Source organism: Onychomys torridus, chromosome 7 (assembly GCF_903995425.1).
Source record: "Onychomys torridus chromosome 7, mOncTor1.1, whole genome shotgun sequence".
Classification (NCBI taxonomy): domain Eukaryota; kingdom Metazoa; phylum Chordata; class Mammalia; order Rodentia; family Cricetidae; genus Onychomys; species Onychomys torridus.
Window position 1 is genome coordinate 76,464,616 of NC_050449.1, and position 13,464 is coordinate 76,478,079.

The 13,464-nt window shown below is 39.9% G+C and overlaps 1 protein-coding gene across 1 annotated transcript in view; it reads left to right on the top strand.

Moving 5' to 3' along the window:
- The window catches only part of LOC118586583, a 174,347-nt gene that overhangs the window by 47,423 nt on the left and 113,460 nt on the right, over positions 1-13,464 (top strand). Inside the window, exon 2 of the transcript XR_004945387.1 lies at positions 11,663-11,785. The gene's annotated coding sequence lies outside the window, so the exon portion shown is untranslated. The remainder of the gene's footprint in view (positions 1-11,662; positions 11,786-13,464) is intronic.

Here is a 13,464-nt window from a genome sequence, read left to right on the forward strand (position 1 = left end):
TGTGTTCAAAGTCACACTGGAAACAGCCAGGCATAGTAACTAGAGCCTTTAATCCCAGGAAGTGATGGCAGAAAGCAGAAAGGTATTTAAGGCATGAGGACCAGGAACTAGAGTCTGGTTAAACTTTTAGGCTTTTGAGCAGCAGTTCAGCTGAGACCCATTAGGATAAGGACACAGAGGCTTCCAGTTTGAGGAAACAGGATCAGCTGAGGAGTTGGCAAGTTGAGGTAGCTGTGGCTTGTTCTGCTTCTCCGATCTTTCAGCATTCACCCCAATACCTGGCTCTGAGTTTGTTCTTATTAATAAGACCTTTTAAGATTTGTGCTACACCAAATCACAAACAACTTAGAACAAATTGGTGAAAACAGATTTAAAAACAAAAGAATAAACCAGGCATGGAGGTGTGCCCCTATAATCCTAGTACTCAGGATACTAACAAGGTAGCCTGGGCTACATAGCAGACCTGGTCTTCAACTAATAAAATCCAACTCAATGACAGTTTCAAAGGATAGCCAAATATCAAACAAGTGCACATGAAAAAGCAAGAGTGACATTAATATGGGAGGCTGGTTTCAAGTTAAAAGCATTGAAGAATAAACAAGGACCTTACATAACGATTAAGGACGTAATATGATTGTGGTTGTTGCCTTTTGGAATGTTGAAAATCACCTAGACCGAAGATAAACATGAGAAAAGTGTAAGTATCCTGACCACAGATGGGAAAGAAGGAAGAAAACGTGGCTGGCCATCCTAATAAAATCAAATTTTGAGCCTGTGGGCCAGCACTTGCCCGCTCAGTCTCTAGCCTGTAGAGCTTTCCTTCTTTCTGTTTTCAGTTTAATAATTCACTTCCCTCTCAGGGATTCCTATGCGTGTTATGTTTGCTAAGTTAATGCTCACACCCTCTTTCTATTCTCTCCCGATTTCACATGCCTGGACTTGCAGCTGGCTTTTTCTTCTTTTTGATAATGCAGACATCAAACCCAGCACAGGGTAAGCAAGTGCTCCTTAGTGGCCTTGTCTCCAGCTGTTAACCCAGCCTTTTAACACATTCTATGGCCTTTATAATGGCCATCCTTTAAAATTCATAGCCGAAGTTGTTTCTTTCTGTATAACCCGAACTGAGGCAGGAAGTTGTGATCCTCCTGCCTCAACCTCACAAGTGCTGGGATTTCGTGCTTGGCTTCTCACCTTTCTCTTGGAGCAGCTTATGATAGTGTGAGAAATTTCAGATGCCAACAGTCAACCACCTGGATTGGCAAAGCAGTAGCCAGAAGGTGGGCACATGAAGTACCAAAAGAAGCCTCCAGACTTTCAAATTTTCCCCATTCCCAGCTTCAGGAAGAGGCGGCTTATGAGGTACGGCAGTAAATACTGGCAAGCTCAGGACCTGAGAGGCAGATGCAAAAAAGGAGAGGTCAAAAGCTTGTGACCAGGAAAGGAACCATCTCAAACACCAAAACAAGCAAATAAGTAAACAAACAAGTAAATAAAAACAAGTAAGATAAAATAATTCTAAAATATATATTATATGTATATGTGAAGTATCATAATGAAATATAGTATTTTGTACAATCAATTAATGCTAATAAAATGGGAAAATAATTCTAAAATATAATTTAAAATCTATGTAATAAGAACAGTGTTAACGATATAATTGCCAATAAAAAAGGAAGTACCAGGACTTGGTAAATTCATCCTGTGAGTTCTTGTATTGGAGAGAGAAAATGCCTTGAGATGGGAATACTCACCTTTCCCCTGTGTGTGCTGGTCTCTGGGCCAAGCTCTTTCCAGTCTTCAGAGTTCTGACCTTTGTCCTTGAAGCGTCAACCAAATCTTGGGCTCTTGACCAGACCCAGGAAAGACTTCACATCATTCTGCTTGGTGTGCTTCCAGAACAAGTCATGCTGACAGCCAAGCCCTGCACTGAGTTAAATCGCATAAAAGGCATTAATTTTACTAGAGTGAAAGAAAGAACATAGGCCATGTATAGTGGCACCTATTTAGTCCCAGCATTTGGGAGGCAGAGGCAGGAGGATCTATGCGAGTTGGAAGCCAGCTTGGTCTACTGTGCGAGCTCCAGGCAAGGTAGGATTTTATAGTGAGACCATGTTTCAAAATAAAACAAAAAACAAGGAATATTTTTGTTTGATTTCCTACCTTCTTCTTCTGTTTTAATCCTATGTTGTTTTACTGGTTTAGGTTTTGTTTTTTGTTTTTGGAGGGGGGCATCCCACTCCTGTATGATCTCCTCTGAGGTGATTTGTAATTACCTGTTTATACCTTTGAACTGTCAGTGGCCTCAGAGTAAACTGATCAGAAAGCCCACTGTTGTTGCTCATGATGGTTTAAAGATGCAGCTACTTTCACTGGACATCCTCATTTTGAGTAGTTGCCTTAGCACTTGGCTTATATTAAATAACTTTAAATCACTAATCCTTATGTTTAATCACTTAAAATAATAGTTTATACACAGATCGTAATAGAAGCTTCTCTAAGAAATTAAATTACTTAAGACATGACTTAGATATATACATACATACATTTATGAATATATACACCACACATAGATGTTGAAGTTGATAGATTTAACCCAAAACAACAGCACCCATAATATGCATTTAAATTTCAATTGTAGATAAACATAATTTTTAGTATGAAAATGACTTATGCTATAATAACAATAATTGTTTGCATAAAATTTAAAATAGAAAAACCTTTATTTTACTTATCAATGTTGAAGTTTTAAAATAAAGACATGCAAATGAACATATTGATATCATATAGGTTTGTTGGAAGGGAGGGAAAAGAGAAGATTGGCAACCAGTCCAACTGGTTTTGAGACATTTTAAGGTAAGATCATGGATGCCATGCTTTATGATGAAGACAAATTCTGCTAGCAATAAACTGCACGAAGTTATGGAATGCTTTCTCTGCTCCCTGATATATCTCTACCATTTATTACAGTGTTTGGCACAAGCTGTTTGTGGTGATAGTTTCTAAATTGAATGAACCATTTATTTTTCTGAATCCTAGACACTGGGTGACACCTCAAATGCAAGCAATAATGTATTTGTGACTAAAACTGAAGATTTAAATTTAACGGAAACACCTATCCATCACTTTTATCTGTTGCTGTTTTTACTGGCATTTCATCATAAGGAGAATTTGCCTGCTAAGAGTTTCAAAACTCCTGCCTGTGAGGCAGAGCTTACTCATATATTTGTTTTGGGATGTGTACTATTACTTTCCAAGGAAATTCTGTTTGAGATAGGTCATGTCCTGGTGATGGTTCCTTATCATGTGCACTGTTATATGTAACATCCGAATCACAAGTTCTTACCATTAACACTCAGTTGTTTACTACTTAGATGCAGTGATTTGTGGAGTGATTGCTTATGGGAACTCTTTTACATACTTGAAGTTTTATCTTTGGGACAAGTAAAAGAACCAGTGACCTTAGCTCTCCTGTTGCTTAGACTAGCAGCTCTCAACCTGTGGTTGCAACCCCTTTGACAAATCTCTAGTTCCAAAAATATTTACATTACAATGAATGATAGTAGCAAAGTTACAGTTATGAAGTAGCAACAATAGTACTTTTATAGTTGGGGTCACCACAACATGCGGAACTGTATTAAAAGGCCATGGCACCAAGAAGATTGAGAACCCATGGTTTAGTCTCTTGAATCCTGCCTTCCCTAAGTTATAGTTCAGTATTATGTCTGCCATGATGGACTAACAATGTGGTCAGTTCTGGATACTTGAAACCTGATGACAATTTGCCCTCAGGGTCATAACTTCAAGCAGAGCAGGGTATTTTTTCTCTAATAAAATAACAAATGCAGCAAAGATAGTTCCAAAATTAGTCAGTCTATTACAGTAAGCACAAAAGCAGGACATGCAAAAATAAACAAAATAAAAATATGAAACTCTAGGCAATGATAAATAGGAGGAAATCACCAGGGCCCAGGGTACAAGTCATGAGTCTCACACTGTGCGTCCTCAGAAGTCATCCTTACGGTTTCGGAGTCTAGTCTCTTTGGCGTGGACGGGAGCAAGTCTGGAATGGAGTCAGGTTCTCAACATTGAAGGTTCTGCTCCCTCAGCAGCCCTGTGGCAGCTGAGGCTGTTTCGAGTTCATATAAATCTTCAGACTGGTAGTTAAAGTTCTAGAAGGTGTGTTGCCTCAGCTTACAGATATTGACCTGCTCAAATATGAGATTGCCCCCATCCCTGATTCATAACAGTGTCTTTCCAGTCTGTGTTGGCTGTTCTGGTTCCTTTACAAGACCATATTAGTTTCAGAACTAGCTCATTGATTTAACAAAGAGCTAAAGATTTTGTCAAGGATGACATTAACTCTATGGACCAGTTTGCAAAAGGGTTATCAGTGGCTGAGGAAGACTGTTGGAATTGTGTCTGTATAGGGGATACCCAGTTGTTCTATTAAAACCAAGACCCAGGGGGAGAACAATATAGAATATATACAGAATTGGGAGAGAAAATACAAGTGCTCTCCTTTAAGAATTGTGAGACCCCTCCCCCAAAAAGTCTTGAACTGCAATAAACTACATAATTTATGGCTCTCTGAGTGCCTAGGTGACAATGTATATAAAGATGCTGCCCCGGTGGCTCTCTGTGAGTGGAGACCCTTTGGATACTCTCTTTTTAAAGGCAAATCTTTTGAGTTTTCAGTTTTATATCTTGAGTGTTTCGTTAGTCCTTACAATACTCAGAAGACACCTTTCTTACAGTTTCAGTTGAAATTACAGAATGGCGGCATTATTCTCCCAGGGAAATTACTGATCTGTCTCAAGCATCACTCTGCCTCAAGAGTCATTAAAATGCAAATTTCTAATGCACCTTCCTGGAGGTAGGATGACCCTCCTAGAGTGTTTTATTTTTTCCCATTCAACTGTGTGTTGCTTTGACTGACTAGGGGCAAAGCAGCTTATGTCTACCTTTTGGTTCGCATCAGGTATACAGATGCATTTAACAAGCACTAATCAGCAATACCAGTGAGTCTCGGGCTTTAACAGAACAACAGGTGTCCACTAGATAGACACAGTTGCAACAATTAATGTTCATTTTTCAAACTGATCTGTTTGAAATCCTGAAAAAAAAAAAAAAAGCAAAGTTGAAGAACAACGACCAATAAATTTCAAATCTTTTCAACTAAACTGAAGCAGACAAGGCACCATTCACACCACAATAGAAACGTGGATCCATGCAACACAATTGAGAATGTAGAAGTTGGTGTGCTTGTTTGTGAACATCGTATTTTTCAGCCAAGGTGTGAACTGCATCCATCCTACCTGATCAATTAGATTTTGGGGAGTTTTGTAACTCACTGCTATATAATAGGTTCATATACCTCATCCACTGAGTATATTTCCTAACAGATTTATTTTTTTATTTTTTTATCATTCTCATTCTGAGAACAATGACACAAGAAAGAGATGTCTTTGAATGGCCCTAAACCAGGTCATCCACCAAGTCATATTTTTATTTTCTCCCTATCTTAATGATAGAAAATATAATGTTTTAGAAGTCTGAGGACCTTTGCAGTCTAATGAAAATGGAAGGTGTGTATGATAGTTTGAAAGAAAATGGCCCCCAAAGGGAGTGTCACTATTAGAAGGTGTGGCCTTGTTGGAGTAGGTGTGTTCTTATTGGAGGAAGTGTGTCACTGCGGGGGTGTGTGTGTGCGCGCGGGGGTGTGTCTCTTTTCTCAAGTGTCACTCAGTATGACTGACAGCCGACCGACTTCCTGTTGCCTGCAAAATGTGGCACTTTCAGCTCCAGCACCACATCTGCCTGCACGCTGCCATGCTCCCCATCATGATCTTAATGGACTGAACATCTGAAACTGTAAAGGAGCCACCCTCAATCAAACGTTTTCTTTGTCAGGGTTGCCATGGTCATGGTGTCTCTTTACGGCAATAGTAAACTATAAGACAGTGTGGCAAACAAAACCCGTAAGCTAAGGAAGGATGTATGCACACTGGTGAAATGGTGTGTCTGGTGAAATGGTGTGTCTGATGCTTAGTTGCCTCATAGTTTTGGCTTGTTCTACTTCAGTGATACAAATTTAACTTTTCATAAGGCACCTTAGCTAACAGAGTCACTCCCCAGGTTCCTTCATGCCTCTACGTGGCTCTTTTATTAAGCTTGTTACTGAGACGGCAGTGAAAATAATGTGTGAAGTTTCAGGACCATAGCTGTGGAAGGAAGTTTTCTCCCTCTACTGCCATCCTGTGCCTGGGTTGTAGACATCATAGGAGGCTGTCTTGTACCATGAAATGGAAATTTCATGACAGGGTGGTGGAATTGCATCAGGGCCTGGGACCTTCCCACAGGGGCCACAGTAGCAGTCATGGAATACTTATTCCCAGACAATTATCTGAAGAGGAAACTATGTATGTGGTTGGGTCATGTTAATTTGAGTCTCTGTTATGTTTACTGCTGAACAAGAAACAATGCGGCTCACTGGGAAAATAATAACAAGGTTCTACTTAAAACTTATCTATATTTTAAAGCTTGAAGTACTGTGTGAATATGAGCCACTATTCCCCCACAGAATCACAAACATTATAAAAATGGATCATTAATTTAGTGCATAGCTCTGAGAGTCTAATGATTAATAACACTCTTTTCCTTTTGTAGAGAGGGCATATTTCTCCAAGGAAATGAGAAATTGATAGCATATGGATTTTTTAGTCATTAATACTCATCTTTGTCCAGTGGACCTGTCATGTAGTAGCTGTCTAGCATCAACTAACTTGTCTTACTTCCTCTAACTCTGCCTTCCTTGCCTATAAGCCCCTAATTCCTGGCCTCAAGAGGTTTAAAGGAGATGATATCTAAAATTCTAAGTCCAAGATGCAGCTATAGTGATGACATTCTCCTCTCACCCTCATCCAGAGACCAGGGTTAGGCCGACTTGCTATGCACTGGTCTGACTGTGTTTACAGTCACTTAAGGAGACACACACAGACTGCCATCTGCTAATCAAGTGAAGATTACTGTAGGGAAAACAGTGGGGCGATGTGTATAGGTATTTTTGTTCTAAGTGGTGTGTGTTATTCTCTGCACCAGAAGTCCCAAACCTCTGTTAAAAGGGGCAGGCAGGGAATCCAGATGAGGGCACTGTGGGAACACCCCCACATCACTATAAGCATTAGGAGCAGATGAGTGCTAATCATCTCCTAGGGCAGTGGTTCTTAGTTCCTAAGGCCCTAATCCTTTAATACAGTTCGTCTTGTTGTAGTGACCCCACCAACCATAAATTATCTTTGTTGCTATGCCATAACTATAGTTTTGCTACTGTCATGAACTGTAATGTGTTTTCTGATGGTCTTAGGGGACCGATGTAGACCTCGGTGGAGTCAGAACCCACAGGTTGAGATTCTTCATCTTATGGGTTAGAAATGAGGTTTCCTATCAGTCATTCTTGCAAATTTTCAAGAGAGCTACAACCTTGGGGACTCTCTTGATTGATTTATTTATTTTGAATATCCACGCTAGCTTTAGCCTTGAAATCTATGGCTGAACATGACCTTGAACTCCTAACAGGCACCCCCTGACTTCCCCAGGGCTGGAGTCATATGTAAGAGCCACCATTACAGGATCTGTTGGTTGATTAAGACAAATTAAGTTAGTGTATAAAGTAATGGGTTTCAATGATGACATTGTGTGTGTGTGTGTGTGTGTGTGTGTGTGTGTGTGTGTGTTATATGCCATTCTTTGTTCTTATTCATTGGATGTTTTAGACAACAGTATAATGCTGAATAAACACGTCTATGGACAGGAGCTTGCTGCTTCATCTCTGCACAGGGCCCTCTCTAACAGAGGTAGGTTCCTCCCCACTTCAGCAGATGTCTCTTGAGAAATATGTTAACTCAAGGTATGTTTAACACCAGGAGATTCATTTATCCATAGTGAAGCTGCGTACTTAGATTAGTATGTACTCCCAATCAGGTGGTATGGTTTTAATTTAAAAATCAAAATTTAAAAAACAGACAAAATATATTTCAAATTAAAAAGATACCTAGAGTTAATTCTGTGAATTATTTCTCATTACTAAGGGCAAGAAGATAATGTAATAAAGAGTTTTAGATTTATTTGATATATTAAGCCAAACACTCAAATGCTTGAGTGCATGTAAAAAAAAAAAAATCAAAATCGGCAATTCAATTATTTTTCCCCCTCCTTATTAGAACAGTCAGGAGTGAGCCTGTTGAGATGGATCTGTGTTGTCATAGCTTGCTCTGCTGGTAATGTCTAAATGAATTAAATGAGTCACGAGTCAAAGAAATCTCCAGGCAGCTCTGATCTCCTGTCAGAAGGAGATTGGCCAACAGAGACAAACATCACTGAAGTTTTAGTTGGCTCATCTTAGAAGCTTGTGTTCTTAGCTACATATTTGTGGACTTGCATTTTAATCTTAAAATCACACTTTTAATATATTCTAAAGGTGGTAAGTGTGAATGTACATGTCTTTTGGTGATTTGCTGGCTCTGGGAGGGTCACCCCCATGGGATGCCAGCCGTCTTCTGAGACTCCTGACGTTGTGTTCTGAGTCAATTCCTTTACCATCGAATCCAACCAGGACCCAGCTGTGCTTACACTTCCTTCCTCCCTCCCTTCTTTTCTTTATTTCTTTCCTTTTCTCATCCTCCCTCCCTCCCTCCCTCCCTCCTTCCCTGCCTTCCTTCCTTCCTCCCTTCCTTCCTTTCTTTTTTTTTGTAGATAAAGTTTAGCAAGTTTCAAATTTCCATTTGGAAATTATTCATTTCCAGTGCATGTAATAGAAAAACGTAAATGTCACAACATGAGTCTCTATCGAGACCAAGTGTGGGCAGAATGTGGTTCTCATATTTTATGTAAAACTCTCTGAAATGTCCTATGACTAAGAAATTTAAGTTAGAGATGATCCAGGAATGAGGTCAGCCTTTTCAGTCCGGCAAGAGCCCTTGGGCTACCAGAAATTTGTGTTACTACTGTTTCATTTGGCTTCTCTTTAAATCTGACAGATTAAGCTCTACTGGGAAATTCTGCTAAGAAAAAGACCTTCTACTAGGATGGGTTGGTCCAGAAGAAAAATGTAGTCAGTAGGTACCTGTATTTATTTGCTTGAAGGTTGTGATTTTGCAGAAACATTCACTTGCTCGATCAGAATTCTTTGATGACCCAAAGCACTATAAAATGAAAGCTAAAATACCCAGTCTCATTAAAGACACCTTCGCTCTTAAGGTTTAGCACATTAGAAACGATAGGCTGAGATGTTAATGGCTTATTAATTTCATTTAAATTTGAGTACACACAGAACAATAGACTTATGTAAATACAACATTTTAGACAATGTTTCTGGAAAGTATCATTGCCTGGGCAGTAGGAACCAGTTCCTGACTTTTTCCATGATTTGTGAACGTGTCTGTAATGGGTTCTTGGGTCCAGCTTTTTTTCTTCCCTGGAGAGCTTCATTCTCACTGGTCTCCCTCTCAGGCTGACACTGCTCCTTCACACTAGGTACAGAGGTCTTTTCTTCTGAAGCTATGCTCTCTTTTACCTGAAAATGGGTATCTCTGGCTTCCACACTTGGAATTAAGTAGATCAAATTTCATCTTTTACATGCTTACACCTAATTTTATTTTGACCATAAGATGTGTAGAAGAACCCCTGAACCTACTAATTCCATTAAGAAGTTAAATATTATTAACATCTCCTATGTACCACTCTTTTATTCAATTTTCCTTCTCTCCCCAGAGATAAACATTATTGTTTTTAAGTATAATATTACATAGATTCTCTTCAAACATATGTAATATTTTGCATGTTCTATACCATTTAAAATTTATTATATCCATCTCAAGAGAACTTACAACTGTAAATTTAAACCTCCCCAAGGTAGAGAAACTTGATGGAGATGTAAATGTGCTTTGTGGGGTGTTCTTGTTGTACATACTCTACAGCCAGCAGCTTCTTGGTTAGTAAAACGTTCACAGGTAGAGATTCACAAGGGCACTGCTTGAGCAATGCCACAATTGCAAAACTAACACACAGACATTATAGTCCACACTGAGTAACAAAGAGAAAGAATGAGGCTATTTTCTAATCAGAGGTAAATTTCTACTGCCTTATTATTATTTAGTATTATATTATTATGATGATTATGTGGTGCTTGAGATCAAACCCAAGACTTTGTGTATGCTAGACAAGCACTCTGTCAGTGGGCTCTACTCCTAGTGGCCCCCTTTTTAAAAGAGGAAATAAATAGTATGATGGTATTTATGTTTTAATATGCTTTTATTTTGCATAGTAAATGGAGCCCTGGAAGCATTCAGTAAGAGCTGATGGCAATGACCATCTCTGGGGTGGGGGGAGATATTCAATTGCTGCCATTGGTTTAACTTTCACCAGAAAATCTAACCTTAATTGATTATTCAGAAATGTAAATAGGATTTAAGTTATATGAAAAAGGTCAATGTAACATTTTCAGAGCAGGCTAATAAAACTGTGGCTTGAAGCAAGAGATTAAAACTACCTCAGTAAATGACTAGTTTAAATAACTTCAAGGAGAATAAATAAGCTGGGGGACTAAACTCAGTGTCTGTGCAAATACACAATTCTCTTATGTCTGCAATGTGTGTGTGTGTGTGTGTGTGTGTGTGTGTGTGTGTGTGTGTGTAAGCTAGATGGGTACTGTCAAGCAAGAAAAGTCACCAACAGCTAACCAGAATGTCAGGGCTCACCCAGAAGACAAAAATCAATGAGCTTAGATTGACAAGAGCTAGGGAACACATAAAATATGTGCATGATGAAACCACCAAGATGACGAGATCTACTGAAACGCTAGAAACAGAGGGAGCTAATACCAAGAACTGGATGAAGCAAGGCAGCAATGAGGAGGCTGGTAGTTTAATTAGGACAGGAATACTGACAGGAGAATCAGAAAAGCAGCAGCACTAACCTGAGGCCAAGACCCTTTACATGAATTCCAAAGAAAAGTGAACTACTAGTTGGTGGGGAAAGTACCACAGGTATCCTTTAGGAAAAAAAAATGCAGCCACATTTCAGGACTATGGCTCCCCAGGATGCAGGAGCACTCAGCTGCTTCCTGGGGGTGGGGGGAGCCCTTCTTCTAGTTCATCAGCACTGCGGACCTGTTGCCTGATCCATTCTTCCACGCCTTCAGGCGGCTTCCTAGCAAACAGACCACACCCGGTGATGATGTTAGACCTCCCCTCCCAACCCCATGACTACCTCTGCCACTACATCAGAAAGAAGGAGGAGCAGGAGGAAGAGAGGCAGGAGCAGGAGGAAGAGGAGGGAGAGGGGAGATGGAGGACAAAATAGTAACAGCATTTTTCTCCCTAGTCCACTTGAATGGGCTCTATTGGAGTACAATAGCATAAATGAAGAACTCAAAGTTGTGTGTCAATATGAACACCACCCCTTGAGTCTTTGACAATATGAATTAGAACACTAATCCCCCCGATTTTCTCTATTTCCTGGAGAATTAACCTCTTGTTAGGTTGGAACTAGCTCTACTGTTAGCTGTTTTCAACTGTTTGGTGAATCTTCATTTCTAGGCGACACTTTTAGATCAATGTTGTGAAAACAGAGCATTCTTGTTTAGACTGTGCTTTCTCCAAAGCAGGGCTTCCCGTGTCCATGACTGGAATAAAAGTTCTGCTCTCAGAGATGCTGGAGGTTGAGAAGGGCAGGAGGAGCCTGTAGTGTGGGGAGGTGACCTTTCAGGCTACATAATCGAGTTAAGCAGGTAAGTGTGGTCTCTAATATCAGATCAACTATTCAAACTTAGGCTCTGCCATATACAGCCATTGGAAAGTTTACCTAACTGCATTGTGCCTTAGTTTACCAATTCCTAAATTCAGAAGAGTAGTATTGACTGTGTAGGGTTATGTAGGCTAAATAAATCAGTACATATCAAGATCTTAGCGTAGTGCTGGGACATGGTAAAAGTTAAAACACATTTTAGGTTTTTTTTCCAAGTGTTTTTATGACATGTTTTAATGGTTTACAGAGTAATTTTCCTCTTAATTATTGAAGACAAAGTTCTTAGAGGATTGTTCTGCTTGTCCTTTCAGAAATTTAATTTATTTAAGAATTTGCTTATCAAGAGACTGGAAAGATAGCTCAGCTCTTAAGAGCAATTACTGCCCAGCACCCACATGGTAGCTCACAATCATCTGTAACCTCAGTTCCTCTTCAGGCCTTCACCAGCTCTTGCACACATTTGGTGCAACAAACAAACAAACACAAAAAACACCCCAACACTCATTGAAGGGCACACACTTAAAAACAGACAGAATTTACTTATATATGAGTTTTTAAAATGGTGCGTAAGCCAACCCAACTTAGCTCTTTAAAGGTGAAGGGAAGATAAAGGCTCTTGGATGTGTTTTCTCAAATGTCAAATACAGAGACCGGAGAGGCAGCTCAGTGGGCAAACTGCTTAGTGTGCAAGCATGAGGACCCGAGTTCAGATCTCCAGCTCCCATGTAAAAGCTGGGCCTGGAAGGAGTTGGGGACAGAGAGATAGGTGGATCTCTGGAGCTTACTGGACTGCCAGCCTAGCTCAGTGGTGAGTTCCAGCCTCGAGAGAGATCTTGTCTCAAAAAATATAATGGAAAGCAATTAAAGAAGACATCTGACATTGATCTATGCTGTCTGTGTGTGTATGTGCACAGCAGCCAAAGGGCTGTTCGCTGTCCTTAGAGCAGCCATGTCAGCACCGGAGGGGACCCTGAGGCACCAAATGTCATCGTCACTGTGATGTTTCTAATTGCTCAGGTACCTTAGGCTAAGGCCAATTGGTTTGGCATATCCATAGCCAGAGACTTCTACTCTGAGTTTGAAGACACCAAGGTAGCAATTTTGGAAGGTCGAGTCTCTAAAGCAATCTCTCAAGTTCCTGAAGCACAGAGGACGCTAGTGTGTCTCAAGTAATGTTTCTAATTAGGTTTGTTTATGCACATGGGTTTGTTTGAGGGTATTTAAAGGAAGTGTAATTTTAAGAGTCCAAGGTGTTTGTGTGTGTGTGTGTGTGTGTGTGTGTGTGTGTGTGTGTGTGAGAGAGAGAGAGAGAGAGAGAGAGAGAGAGAGAGAGAGAGAGAGGAAGAGAATAAAAATTGAGATCATGCTATTTGAAGCATACAAACATGTATGGGTGGTGGTGGCCCATACCTTTAATCTCAGCACTCGAAAAGCAAGAGGCCTCTTTGAGTTCAAGGCCACCCTGATCTACAGAGTGAGTTCCAGGGTAGCCAGGGCTACATAGAGAAACTCTGTTTCAGAAAAATACAAAACAAACAAAAAACAACAGACAAAACAAAAACAAAAACAAATGCATATTCATATCTAGGAAGACATATGATTGAAATCTCTCTTTGCACTACAGGAGAAAAGTTGTAATGATTCATTTCATTTCTATTGATA